This window comes from Oncorhynchus keta, chromosome 34 (assembly GCF_023373465.1).
Source record: "Oncorhynchus keta strain PuntledgeMale-10-30-2019 chromosome 34, Oket_V2, whole genome shotgun sequence".
NCBI lineage: Eukaryota > Metazoa > Chordata > Actinopteri > Salmoniformes > Salmonidae > Oncorhynchus > Oncorhynchus keta.
The window spans coordinates 19,946,219-19,961,269 of record NC_068454.1 but is presented as its reverse complement, the minus strand read 5'-3'; positions in this window follow the sequence as shown (position 1 = coordinate 19,961,269).

Genomic DNA, 15,051 nt, shown 5'->3' with positions numbered 1-15,051 from the left:
CTATGTTGCACGGCGGCCGCCATGGCATTTCTCTTTTAAAAAAAATATAGTGAGTGAGTGATGGGGTGTGCCGGAGGTGTGTGTGTGTTGAGAGCATTGGTTGAAAGGCGCTGCATGGTCAATCCGTTGTCTGCATTGGCCGTGCAACATTTACGGTGATACCGCCTCTGCAGAAGCCAGGGGCATTCATATTTCTTTGGCTTCGCGGGGCAGCACAGCGCTGTTGTGAAGGAAGATGTCAAGGAAGTGAGTTTGTGATTACACAAGGCCGCGCCCCCCGCCTTCACCTACCATCAACCAATCATGACTAGTATGTCCGTCATTCCAGAGGACGATTCGACGGTTTAGTTTTTTCCAAAGTGCACTGTAATTCATTCAAAGTATGAACAAAAGCATTCACTGTGAAAACTGATACATGTAGGCTCTTCATATATATGCTATGCGCAGCACTTGATCCAATTTATTGAATCAGTTATTGTTTTCTAGCGCAAACCGCAAGCAACACCTGTCAAACTCAAAACATTTCTTTCATAACACAGGGATATCAATTCGCACGGGACTAGTATTACCAGAGGACTTTGTAGTTTGCCAAAAAGCTGTAGGTTATTCTGACTGGAATTGTTACTTTCCTGCCATGTCACTGATATATATGGCAGATTCGGATGGGACTAAAATGAAAGATGTGGTGTTTTGTGCTAGTGGACATAATTACATTACCCGACCTCCTCCAGTACAACTAATCCCGTCCGAATAGGGCTCCTACATCTTTACAAATGAAGTCGATAGTCCTTAATTCGCTCGATGGCGTTATGGAAAAAGGTTTTATTGGCTAAACTCCTATCTTGCTGCAAAAAATAGAAATGTCTCGTTTTCAGGCCTTTTGGGCGGGTTTTGAGACATCTTTTGTTTCGACATTTGATTTTGAGCCCTGGTAACCCTGCGTAGTAGGTTACTTTACCTGTGTGCAGGTATCCAAAATCGCATCGGAATAAGAGCTTTCGACTCTTTGTTTGCTTGCGTAGTTTCGTTTTGCAAATTCATTCACGTCCAGTACTGATGGCTTGAAATATGAGATTCCATGCGTTCCGACTGCAGAACAAATAACAGGTTTTTCAGTGAAAATGGGAATGTTTGCAGAGCTGTCATGTAACAAGGGGGAGTTGTTGGAAATGCACATGGAGTGGTTCATTATTTTGACTACCTAAGATTTCTACATTATATATTGATTCTGTGAAACAATTAACAAGCTAGTTAGCTAGCACATTTTGATGTGAATCACACTACTGCTCTGTCATTTAGATATTTGCGCCTTACGTATTGTGGTTGTTGTGGATGGCTGTTCACAAATCTAAATGTGTATTTGAACCCGATAATGGTTGAAATCATTGTTTATGAAATCAGTGGACAGCGAGTGAAAAATGCACTCTTGCAACAGCTGCATAGCGCGGATTCAATCCTATGGAATAAAAGTGGGACTTGTATTGCTCAATGTAATTCATGCTGATAAAATAAATAAATCCATAGGCCTAGTGGACACAAGCTCAAACTCGCACACTTTTGATAGACTTAAAGAGGCAATCTGTAGTTGCTACATCCATTTTTTGACTTATATATATCCATTGATTACTGAAGAATATAATTTATACATGCCTCTTGAGCTTAGTTCAACTGTCACACTCCACGAGAACCCAAAATATAAGCTTGTTTTTCTTCAGTGTTTGTATGTCACGACTTCCGCCGAAGTCGGTCCCTCTCCTTGTTCGGGCGGCGTTCGAAGTCACCGGCCTTCTAGCCATTGCCGATCCACTTTTCATTTTCCATTTGTTTTGTCTTTGTTTTACACACCTGGTTTCAGTCCCCCAATTACTTGTTCATTATTTAACCCTCTGTTCCCCCATGTTTTTTTGTGAGTAATTGTTTGTTTATAGAAAGGTCCGTTAATGTGGGCTCTGTTTTTGTATTGCATTTATATATGTTGAGTAAAATATGTTTATTTACTCATATCTGCTGTCCTGCGCCTGACTCCTATACACCTGCTACACACAGACTTCCTTACAGAATCACTCACCTGAAGAATGGAGTCAGCAGGAGCAGACACCCTCCCGGTTGCAGTGGAGGAGTGCATTCAGCAGCACGTGACCATGTTGCAACGTCTGGGCACCGCCATGGATCGCGTGCTCCAGACAATGGATTGTTTGGAGAGAGAAGGAGGTTTCCCAGCGCCTCCACCAGCCTCACTACAGCAGGTCCCACTGTCCAACCCTCCTTCACCCAGTCCCAGCGGGATTCAACTCGCGCTCCCAAGGGAGTTTGATGCCAGGGTGCCAGGGGTTTCTACTACAGCTGGAGCTCTACCTGGCTTCCTTCGGGGCGGGTGGACGGCAAAGCCCTGGAGAGGGCCAATGCCGTATGGTGTGAAGGAGATGACCATTACGCAGAGTTCGTAATGGTTCGTGAACGTCTGAGTTCGAGTTCGCGAACGTCTGTTCCACCTCAGGCAGGGGACGAGTAGCGCACAGGATTTCGCCTTGGCCTTCTGGACCCTGGCCGCCAGCGCGGGATAGAAGGACAGTGCCCTGATCCGTCACTACTAGTGCAGTCTGAGCGAGGACGTATGTCGGGAGTTGGCCTGCCAAGACACCACCCTCACATTGGACCAGCTGGTGGACCTGTCCATCCGGCTGGACAACCTGCTGACTGCCAGCGGACGTCCGGATCGGGGCCTGTCAGTTCCATCCCCCAGTACATCCGCTCCGATGCCCATGGAGCGGGGAGGTGCTGCACTTAGGGTGACTGGAGGAGGGGCCATTCCCTGCACCATCTGTGGCCACAGAGGGCACACTGCTGGCCGGTGCTGTGGGGGTTCCTCAGGGAGTCGAGGCAGCAGGCAGGGCACTATCATGTCACCCCAGATGAGTCGGCACCAGGCTCACCCAGAGCCCCCTGTTGCTCACATGTATGTATTTATTTCATTTCCTGAGTTTTCCCCGCATTCCCAGCATAAGACGCTAGTAGACTCAGGCGCAGCTGGGAATTTTATTGACCGTTCATTTGCCAATAGTTTAGGGATCCCCCTTGTTCCTGTGGACATGCCCTTCCCTGTGCACGCCCTAGGTAGTCGACCATTAGGGTCAGGGCTGATTAGGGAGACCACTGCTCCACTACACATGGTTACGCAGGAGCGTCTCAAGGAGAGAATCAATCTCTTCCTTATGATTCTCCTGTGTTTCCCGTGGTGCTGGACTTACCCTGGTTGACCTGTCATGACCCCCTGCCTCCTCGAGTTTCTTTTTTGTGAAGAAGAAGGATGGGGGTCTGATATCAAGATATCAATCAGATCACTGTGAGGTACAGCTACCCGCTGCCTCTCATCACCAGTGTGATCAAATCAATGCACGGGGTGCGATTCTTCACAAAATTGAAACTCAGGAGCGCTTACAACCTGGTGCATATCCGGGAGGGGGACGAGTGGAGACGGCATTTAGTACCACCTCAGGGCACTATGAGTACCTAGTCATGCCGTGCGGGTTGATGAATGCTTCATCAGTCTTCCAGGCCTTTGTTGACGAGATTTTCCGGGACCTGCACGGGCAGGGTGGAGTGGTGTATATCGACAACATTCTGAAATACTCCACTACACGCTACGAGCATGTGTCCCTGGTGCGCTGGGTGCTTGGTCGACTGTTGGAGCATGACCTGTACGTCAAGGCTCAGAAATGTTTGTTCTTCCAACAGTCCATCTCCTTCCAAGGGTACTGAATTTCCATGTCAGGGGTGGAGATGGAGAGTGACCGCATTTCAGCCGTGCGTAATTGGCCGACTCCAACCACGGTAAAGGATGTGCAGCAGTTCTTAGGGTTTGCCAACTACTTCCGGATGTTTATCTGGGGTTTTGGTCAGGTAGCAGTTCCCATTATCTCACTGCTGAAGGGGGGACCTGGCTGCAGTGGTCGGCTGAGGCGGACAGGGCTTTTGGTCACGTGAAATCTCTGTTACCTCGGCTCCCGTGCTGGCTCATCCGGATCCCTCTTTGGCGTTCATAGTGGAGGTGGATGCGTCCGAGGCTGGGATAGGAGCCGTGCTCTCTTCGCGCTCGGGCACGCCACCAAAGCGAAACTATGATGTAGGTGACCGGGAGCTGTTGGCTGTTGTCAAGGCTCTGAAGGTGTGGAGACATTGGCTTGAGGGGACTAAACACCCTTTTCTCATATGGACTGATCACCGCAATCTGGAGTACATCCGGGCGGCGAGGAGACTGAACCCTCGCCAGTTAAGGAGACTGAACCCGCGCCAGGCAAGGTGGGCCATATTCTTTACCCATTTTGTTTTCACTCTGTCCTACAGACCAAGTTCCCAGAACGCTAATGCAGACGCACTGTCCCGGATGTATGTCACAGAGGAGCGGTCCATGGATCACACTCCCATACTTCCGGCCTCTTGCCTGGTGGCACCGGTGGTTTGGGAGCTGGACGCGGATATCGAGTGGGCATTACTCACAGAGCCCACTCCCCCCGTGTCCAGCTGGGGGCCTTACGTTCCGTCTGCTGTCCGCGACCGTTTGATCTATAGGGACCACACGTCACCCTCCTCTGGTCATCCTGGCATCGGGCGGACGGTGCGTTGCCTTAGTGGGAAGTACTGGTGGTCCACCTTGGCCAAGGACGTGAGGGTTTATGTTTCCTCCTGCTCGGTGTGCGCCCAGTGTTACAACCCCTACCCGTTCCACAACGGTCATGGTTGCACCTGTAGGTGGACTTCCTGACAGATCTTCCTCCCTCACAGAGCAACACCACGATCCTGGTCGTTGTGGATCGGTTTTCTAAGTCCTTCCATCTCCTGCCTTTGCCCGGTGTCCCTATGGCCCTACAGACTACAGAGGTCCTGTTCACCCACGTCTTCCGGCAATATGGGGTGCCTGAGGATATAGTCTCTGATCGGGGTCCCCAGTTCACATCCAGGGTCTGGAGAGCGTTCATGCCATGTCTGGGGGTCTCGGTCAGCCTCGCCACAGTTTTTCGCCCCAAGAGTAATGGGCAGGTGGAGAGAGTAAACCAGGATGTGGGTAAGTTTCTGCGGTCATATTGCCAGGACCGGCCGGGGGAGTGGGCGGTGTTAATCCCCTGGCCCAAAACTCACTCCGCCACTCCTCCACTAACCTCTCTCCCTTCCAGTGTGTGTTGGGGTATCAGCCGGTTCTGGCACCTTGGCATCAGAGCCAGATCGAAGCTCCTGCGGTGGACGAATGGTTTAAGCGCTCAGAGGAGACCTGAGGCGGCAAAACGCGAGCGCCGACCGTCATCGCAGTGAGGCTGGACTCGAGGCAGTGAGCCTGGACTCGAGGCGTCGGGCGAGGGGCCCTCAGTACCTCGTGGAGTGGGAGGGGTACGGTCCGGAGGAGAGATGCTGGGTGCCGGTGGAGGACGTCCTGAACCATTCTTTGCTGCGGGACTTCCGCCGTCTCCACCTGGATCGCCCTGCGCCTCGTCCTCTGGGTCGTCCCCGAGGTCGGTGTCAGCGTGCTGCTGGAGTCGCGCGTCAAGGGGTGGTACTGTCACGACTTCCGCCGAAGTCGGTCCCTCTCCTTGTTCGGTGGTCGACGTCACCGGCCTTTTAGCCATCGCCAAACCACTTTTCATTTTCCAGTTGTTTTGTTTTTGTTTTACACACCTGATTTCAATCAAATTATTTAACCCTCTGTTCCCCAATGTTTTTTTGTTAGAGATTGTTTGTATGTAGGAAGGTCCGTTAATGTGGGCTCTGTTTTTGTATTGCATTTATATATGTTGAGTAAAATATGTTTAATTACTCATATATGCTGTCCTGTGCCTGACTCCTATACACCAGCTACACACAGACTTCCTTACATTGTAAACATTGTAAATGTAAACAAACACTGTATAGCCTCATAACATGGTTAAAACAATAATTTTGATATCATGGATGGTCAGTCCTCGCATCCATAGCTCTGACTATTAATCTGAGAGTGGTTACATTTTTCCAGGCCCATCCCTCAGCTTTTTACAAAAACAGAGGTGGGGGGGTCCATTTTGCTATTGTTTCATCTGTGGATTTTCCCTTTAAAATAAACAACAGACTTAGGGCTGTCTAATAAGTCCTTAGTTTTGGGGTTATGTTCAGGTAAAACAATTAGGCTAATCTATACTTCCATATATCCAAGACCTATTCTTGAAGATCAAGGGGTATAACATTTAATGGAATGACTGGAATTCTGATAGACATTGGTTTTTAATGTAAAGATATACTTTAATTATCTTATTATATGTAGTAGAAAGCAATGGTTTAGAACAGTGGTTCCCAATGTTTTATAGTCCCGTATCCCTTCAACAAGCATTCAACTTCCAGCTGCATACCTACCAGCTGCGTACCTCCTTTTTTGCCATCATTGTAAACCTGCCACACACACACTATACGATACATGTATTAAACTTAAGAATGAGTGTGAGTTTTTGTCACAACCCAGCTTGTGGGAAATGACAAAGAGCTCTTATAGGACCAGGGCACAAATAATAATATAATAATAATCAATCATGTTGCTCTTTATTTAACCATCTTACATATAAAACCTTATTTGTTCATCGAAAATTGTGAATAACTCACCACAGGTTAATGAGAAGGGTGTGCTTGAAAGGATGCAATAACTCTGCAATGTTGGGTTGTATTGGAGAGAGTCTCAGTCTTAAATTACTTTCCACACACAGTCTGTGCCTTTATTTAGTTTTCATGCTAGTAAGGGCTGAGAATCCACTCTCACATAGGTACGTGGTTGCAAAGGGCATCAGTGTCTTAACAGAAATCTGGCAGTGGCTTCTGATTTCAATTACATTTTCACAGAACCGCTTGTTGCAATTTCGATGAGGCTCTCTTGTTCAGATATCGGTAAGTGGACTGGAGGCAGGGCATGAAAGGGATAACGAATCCAGTTGTTTGTGTCATCTGTTTTGTGAAAGTAACTGCCTAATTGCGCACCCAACTGACTCAGGTGCTTCGCTATATCACATTTGACATTTTCCGTAAGCTTCAGTTCATTTGCACACAAAAAAATCATACTATGGAAAAACCTGTGTGTTGTCCATGTTCATTTTCCTGAATTTCCGCCTGACTGACGTTCCCAAAGAAAACGGCCTGTTACTCAGGCTCAGAAGCCAGGATATGCATATAATTGGTAGCATTGGATAGAAAACACGTTGAAATTTCTAGAAATGTTAAAATAATGTCTGAGACTATGACACAATCGATATGGCAGGCGAAATTCCAATGAAAAACCAACCAGAATTATTATGTTTTTGAGTTCCCAGGCTCTTATAGTGGAAAGCTATGGGTTCTAGATTGCAATTCCTATGGCTTCCACTAGATGTCAACAGTCTTCGTTCATTGTTTCAGGCTTGTTTCTTCAAAAACTAGCAAGAATTGAGTTTTTGTACAAAGACTCCTGGTTCAAAATCAGTCTGTTGTCGTGCGGTGAGGAGGATGCTCACTTACTAATTTTACTTTTCTATTGAACATACTTCTTTCCGTATGAAATTTTATAGTTTATTTACATTTTAGGATACCTGAGGATTAAATAGAAATGTAGTCTGACTTGTTTGAACAAAGTTTAACGAGTGGATTACTGAAATCGATGGTGCCAAGTAAATAGACTTTTTGGGATATAAAGAAGGATTTTATCTAACAAAACAACCATTTATGTTGTAGCTGGGACCCTTGGGATTGCAAACAGAGGAAGATTTTCAACGGTAAGTGATTTATTTAATCGCTATTTGTGATTTTATTAAGCCTGTGCTGGTTGAAAAATATGTTGATGTGTAGTGCCGTCCTCAAACAATCGCACGGTGTGCTTTAGCTGTAAAGCCTATTGTAAATCGGACAATGCAGTTAGATTAACAAGAATGTAAGTTTTTAAATTATATAAAATACTTGTATGTTCAAGAATGTTAAATATTACGATAATTTATTTGAAATGCGCACACTCCAATTTCACCGGATGTTGTCGACAGGTGTCCCGCTAGCGGGATGCCTATCCCTAAGTTAATCATAGCCTCAATTTTGTCCCACATATTGAATATCGTTGCGGAGTCCCTGTAATCCTAGATTCAGATCATTCAGGCGAGAAAAAACATCACCCAGATAGGTCAGTCGTGTGAGAAACTCGTCATCATGCAAGTGGTCAGACAAGTGAAAATGATGGTCAGTAAAGAACTTTAAGCTTGTCTAGCTTGTATAGTGCCGAGAAATACACGAGTTCAGTGGTCTTGCTTTAACAGAGTTAACCATTTTCACTGTAGTGTCCAAAACTTTCTTTCAGGCATTCCCTTGGCAGCAAGAGCCTATCGGTGGATGCTGCAGTGTACCCAAGTGGCGTCAGGAGCAACTGCTTGCATGCGCGTTACCACTCCACTATGTCTCTCTGTCATGGCTTTTGCGCCATCAGTACAGATTTATTTTTATTTATTTTATTTCACCTTTATTTAACCAGGTAGGCTAGTTGACAACATGTTCTCATTTGCAACTGTGACCTAGCCAAGATAAAGCATAGCAATTCGACAAATACAACAACATAGAGTTATACATGGAATAAACAAAATATACAGTCAATAATACAGTAGAAAAAATAAAACAGAAAGTCTGTATACAGTGAGTGCAAAGGGGGTAAGATAAGGGAGTTAAGGCAATAAATAGGCCATGGTGGCGAAGTAATTAAAATATAGCAATTACACACTGGAATAGTATATGCCATTTAGCTGACGCTTTTATCCAAAGCGACTTACAGTCATGTGTGCATACATTCTACGTATGGGTGGTCCCGGGAATCGAACCCACTACCCTGGCGTTACAAGCGCCATGCTCTACCAACTGAGCCACAGAAGGACCAGAAGGAAGGAATGGTAGATGTGCAGAATATGAATGTGCAAGTAGAGATACTGGGGTGCGAAGGAGCAAGATAAATAAATAAATACAATGTGGGGATGAGGTAGATAGATGGGCTGTTTACAGATGGGCTATGTACAGGTGCAGTGATCTGTGAGCTGCTCTGACAGCTGGTGCTTAAAGCTAGTGAGGGAGATATGATTCCCCAGCTTCAGTGATGTTTGCAGTTCGTTCCAGTCATTGGCAGCAGAGAACTGGAAGGAAATGCGACCAAAGGAGGAATTGGCTTTGGGGGTGACCAGTGAGATATACCTGCTGGAGCGCGTGCTACGAGTGGGTGTTGCTATGTTGACCAGTGAGCTGAGATAAGGCGGGGCTTTACCTAGCAGAGACTTGTAGATAACCTGGAGCCAGTGGGTTTGGCGATGGGTATGAAGCGAGGGCCAACCAACAAGAGCATACAGGTCACAGTGGTGGGTAGTGTATGGGGCTTTGGTGACAAAACGGATAGCACTGTGATAGACTGCATCCAATTTGTTGAGTAGAGTGTTGGAGGCTATTTTATAGATGACATCGCCAAAGTTGAGGATCAGTAGGATGGTCAGTTTTACGAGGGTATGTTTGGCAGCATGAGTGAAGGATGCTTTGTTGCGATATAGGAATCCGATTCTAGATTTAATTTTGGATTGGAGATGCTTAATGTGAGTCTGGAAGGAGTGTTTACAGTCTAGCCAGACACCTAGGCATTTGTAGTTGTCCACGTATTCTAAGTCAGAGCCGTCCAGAGTAGTGATGCTGGACGGGCGGGCAGGTGCGGGCAGTGATCGTTTGAATAGCATGCATTTAGTTTACTTGCATTTAAGAGCAGTTGGAGGCCAGGGAAGGTAGGCATTGTTGTCTATGGCAAAGAGGGGCCAGAAGTTAATATATAGTAATATATGCCATTTAGTAATATATGCCTTTAGGAGGTTATGTTACATTCACAGTGTCCAAATCGAGGGTTACAAGCGCCATGCTCTACCAACTGAGCCACATAGGACCCCAGAATGGTGTCGTCTGCATAGAGGTGGATCAGAGAATCACCAGCAGCAAGAGCGACATCATTGATGTATACAGAGAAGAGAGTCGGCCCGAGAATTGAACCCTGTGGCACCCTAATATAGACTGCCAGAGGTCCGGGCAATTTTTTGAGACCGATTTGACACACTGAACTCTATCAGAGAAGTAGTTGGTTAAGCAGGTGAGGCAATCATTTGAGAAATCAAGGCTGTCGAGTCTGCCAATAAGAATGTGGTGATTGACAGAGTCGAAAGCCTTCGCCAGGTCGATGAATATGGCTGCACAGTAATGTCTCTTATCAATGGCGATTATGATATCGTTTAGGACCTTGAGTGTGGCTGAGGTGCACCCACGACCAGCTCTGAAACCAGATTGCATAGCGGAGAAGGTAGGATGGGATTCGAAATGGTCGGTCATCTGTTTGTTAACTTGGCTTTCGAAGACCTTAGAAAGAAAGGGTAGGATAGATATAGGTCTGTAGCAGTTTGGGTCTAGAGTGTCACCACCTTTGAAGAGGGGGATGACTGCAAGATTTGGCTATAGTTTGCTATATCCATAGATTGTCTGTCAATTTCCCCACCATGCACTCTTTAAATAGCCTACCTTCATGTCAGTGAAGGTCTGTTAAAGTTAAAACCAAAGCTGTGTTGTAATACTCATACTAACAGTACTATTTGTGATGTGATTCGAGTATGTAGTATGCTTTGCCATGGTATGGATATAGTTAGTATGTGAAAAGTTCCCGGATGTCGTACTACATTCACTAAAATACGAAGTATACAAGCAATGGACACGATTTCCCATAATGCAATTCTTCAGAAAATGGGCGTGGCTTCACAACGTTTTCAGTTTTGAAGAAAATATGCAGCTGAAGTCCTATGAGAGCGGATCCAAATTTGTTGCTTTAACTAATTATGACAAATGTTAAGAAAATGTTGATCAATGTAATAAAGTTATAAGTTACGTTACATGTTATGTTGGCTGACAATTTGTTAGCTACACTATCCTTATGTACCACATAACATATGATTACAGCAGTAATGTACATTAGTTGGCTACTAATACATTGAACTTGCCAGTATATTTACTTTATGATATCTAACTAACTACCCAACATTTATTGACTTGATTATTCACGGCATTCATAGTTTAAGTAGTATAGTCGATCTGGTATGGGGGGTGATATGTGCTATAATTAAGCCTAGGCAACTGTACCACCGTGTGTGGCTGTCACCTACCATTGAACGTCTGTGTAACATGTACGCTGGGAGTTGGGAAGCAAGTACTGGGAGTTAATAATTTAATAAATACACAAACATGGAACAAAACAAGAAAAAAAGCATTCTGATATGAAACAGAGTCAATAACACCTAGGAAAGAACTAAATGTAGGGAAGGTAATTAGGCAGGTGATGGAGTCCAGGTAAATCTGAAGGTGCTGGTGCATGTAATGGTGGATGGTGACAGGTGTGCGTAATAATGAGCAGCCTGGTGACCTCGAGCGCCGGAGAGGGAGTATATGTGACAGTCTGATACCAATGCCTTACTAACGTCTGTGTGACAACTGCGTGTTAATGAAAATCATAGTTTATATTAATTAAATCTCAACCATGAATGTTAGAAACTGTTTTCCCCGTGAAAGCCGACATTCCAAAGTAGTCACCTTGAGCCATAGTGTAGCCTACGGCTTGTGTATTTATTGTTATTGCTAATTGCCTAGAAAAGAATATGTCCAATCTATAGGTAATCTGTCCTTCCCTAAACATCTCATGTTATCTTATCGCTCTGTACACAGATCTAAATGTTGTTAGCCAATCACAGACTGTGTTACCAGTTCCCAGTAGCAGACATCAGACAATCAATAAGAGTTGTGTCCGTGGCTTTCAGTCGAATAGAGGAGTTCATAGGCTTTCCCATAGGGTCTGTGCTATTCGGGATCCTTGGGATGTTCCTACATCAATCAAATATAAATGTAAATGGTTAAGTTTAGTGTTAGGTAAGGGTTATTGTTAGGGTTCAGGGTAGGGATGTCCTAAGGAATCCAGATAGCAGTGACCAGATGCAATTTTCGAGAGTGTCTGCACCAGATTGTTTCCTTAGAGATGAGGAAAATAATTACCAAGATGTCCTTGATCCGATTGAGGAGTAAGTAGACTTTATTTAACCTCTTCAACCTATGGGGGCGCTATGTCATTATTGGATAAAAAGACGTGCCCGTTTTAAGAGCAATATTCTGTCACGAAAAGATGCTCGACTCTGCATGGAATTGACAGCCTTGGAAAGACAAAACTCTGACGTCTCCAAAACTGCAAAGATATTATCTGTGAGTGCCCCAGAACTAATGCTACAGGCGAAACCAAGATTAAGTTTCATACAGGAAATGCCCCAGATTCTAAAGGCGCTGTGTTCCAATGTCTCCTTATATGGCTGTGAATGCGCCAGGAATGAGCTTGCGCTTTCTGTCGTTTCCCCGAGGTGTCTGCAGCATTGTGACGTGTTTGTAGGCATATAATTGGAAGATTGACCATAAGAGACTACATTTACCTGATGTCCCGCCCGGTGTCCTGTGTCGAAATTATTGCGTAATCTGTAGGTCCATGCGCGTTCCATTTCTCCAGAAGAGAAAGTCATCTGCCACGATGGATTTTATCATTGATAGATATGTGAAAAACACCTTGAGGATTGATTCTAAACATCGGTTTGCCATGTTTCTGTCGATATTATGGAGTTAATTTGGAAAAAAGATTGCGTTTTAATGACTTAATATATATATATATTTTTTTCCTTACCCAAACGTGATGAACAAAACGGAGCGATTAGTCGACACAAATAACATTTTTTGTAAAAACGGAACATTTGCTATCTAACAGAGTCTCCTCATTGAAAACTGATAGAGGAATTCTAAATTCCTATGTATTTTGTAGCCAAAACCAAATTCGCACTCGTTTCTAGTTCATTAATGAGGTGTAAGTTCATTAATTATGCATGAAGTAGATCGAGACCAGTCTTAAAAGCCAGGTAAACAGCGTTTAATTCAAGTGAGTACTGACCCAAAATACAAAGAACATTACATTTTAAAGAGAGAACATAAAATGACGTCATCAGTTTCACACACTCTCTCCCATCCCCACAATAGATCAGTGTATACAGGTCTGGAAATCTTCTTCTACTCCCCTCATAAAACTACATTCCAAACTGTCTAAAAGATATACTTTTCTCCACTAATGGAACACAACCCAAACATTCTTATCTGTCTGAAAAGCTATATCATCTCTCCCCCTTAAACCCGCAAGGTACAGACAATTAATTCGTTTTTACTTACATTTTCAGTAACAGCTTAACCAAGAGCCCATACATTTCATATCATAACATAATAGTATCAGAATAAATGGTTTTAATCAAAAATGTATACATAATTAATCATTTCAACTATAATTTCCTCTAACAAAAACATCTGACTGACTGACTAATATAATATAATGTTGCAAACTCTGAGAACTGTTGCAAACCTGTGTGTATGTGTGTTTACAACCCAGCTCACAGTGAAGCGAAGACAGCAGCCTCAGGTACACTTTACAACAGGGAGGCCAGAGACCGACTGTCTGCAAGAAGACATTCATGTCAGTATATCAACTGACAAACAGCTGTGTACAGGCATGATTAGGCTGTGTATTATGTCTACATTTCTTACTTAAATCAGAAGTCTTGTTCAATGTCTGAGTTTTGGTACCTCTTACTCTGAATCACGTGGTCATATGGGTGAAAAGTTTATTGTGTTGTATGCGTAATGTCTGTCCTGTCAGACTCCATTCTGTTTCTAGGATGAATAGCCAGATGAACCATACCCCTTGCACAATATTTTCTGTAGACTTCACCCCTACCATCTCGCCACTGACTCAACGAGCCAGTATCGGCAGACCCAGATAAGAAGCAGATGACATTAACGACCACATACCCTTCACAAGGAGCAACACCAGACAAACTGGGAGCTTGACTTGGACCCATCAACCCCTCGGCATTGGTGAGTCTGTGCAAACTGTGTGTGTGATTGAAACGTGGAGGGTGGAGGTTGAAACCGCAATTCATTCTTCAAGAGCACACTTCTCCAGTGAGCCAGTGGCCATCGAAGGGGGAGCATTTCCCCACTGAAGTCGGTTTATGACGTCGAACTGAAGTCAAGACCTTGGTGAGGACGACGAGCACACAGATGAGCTTCCCTGAGACGGTTTCTGACAGGCAGAAATTATTCACTTGGCAAACCCACAGTTTCATCAACTGTCCGGGTGGCTTGTCTCAGACAATCCCGCAGGTGAAGAAGCCAGAATTGGAGGTCCTGGGCATGTGGTCTGTTGTTGTGAGGCTGGTTGGATGTACAGCCAAATTCTCTAAAATGACGTTGGAGGTGGCTTATGGTAGAACATTTAACATTCAATTCTCTAGCAAAAGATCTGGTGGACATTCCTGTAGTCAGGACGCTCCCTCAAAACTTGAAACATTTGTGGCATTGTGTTGTGTGGCAAAACTGCACATTTTAGACTGGCCTTTTATTGTCCCCAGCACAAGGTGCATGATCATGCTGTTTAATAAGCTTCTTGATATGCCACACCGGTCAGGTAGATGGATTGTCTTGGCAAAGGAGAAGTGCTCACTACAGGGATGTAAAAAAAAATCAGGCTAGTTGAGGTAATCTGTACATGTAGGTGGGGGCAAAGTGACTATACATAGGTAACAAACGAACAGTGAATAGCAGCAGTGTACAAAAGGGGGGTGAATGTAAATTGTCCGGTGTCGATTCTATGAATTGTTCAGCAGTCTTATGGCTTGGGGGTAGAAGCTGTTGAGGAGCCTTTTGGTCCTAAACTTGGCACTCCGGTCGGTACTGCTTGCCGTGTGGTAGTCTGGTCCCTCTGACTCTCCACACTGTCTCCCCCTGTTATTATTATTATAATCTCCCTGCTCATTCTACACAGGTACAGGCACACACACACACACACACACACACACACACACACACACACACACACACACACACACACACACACACACACACACACACACACACACACACACACACACACACACACACACACACACACACACACATTCT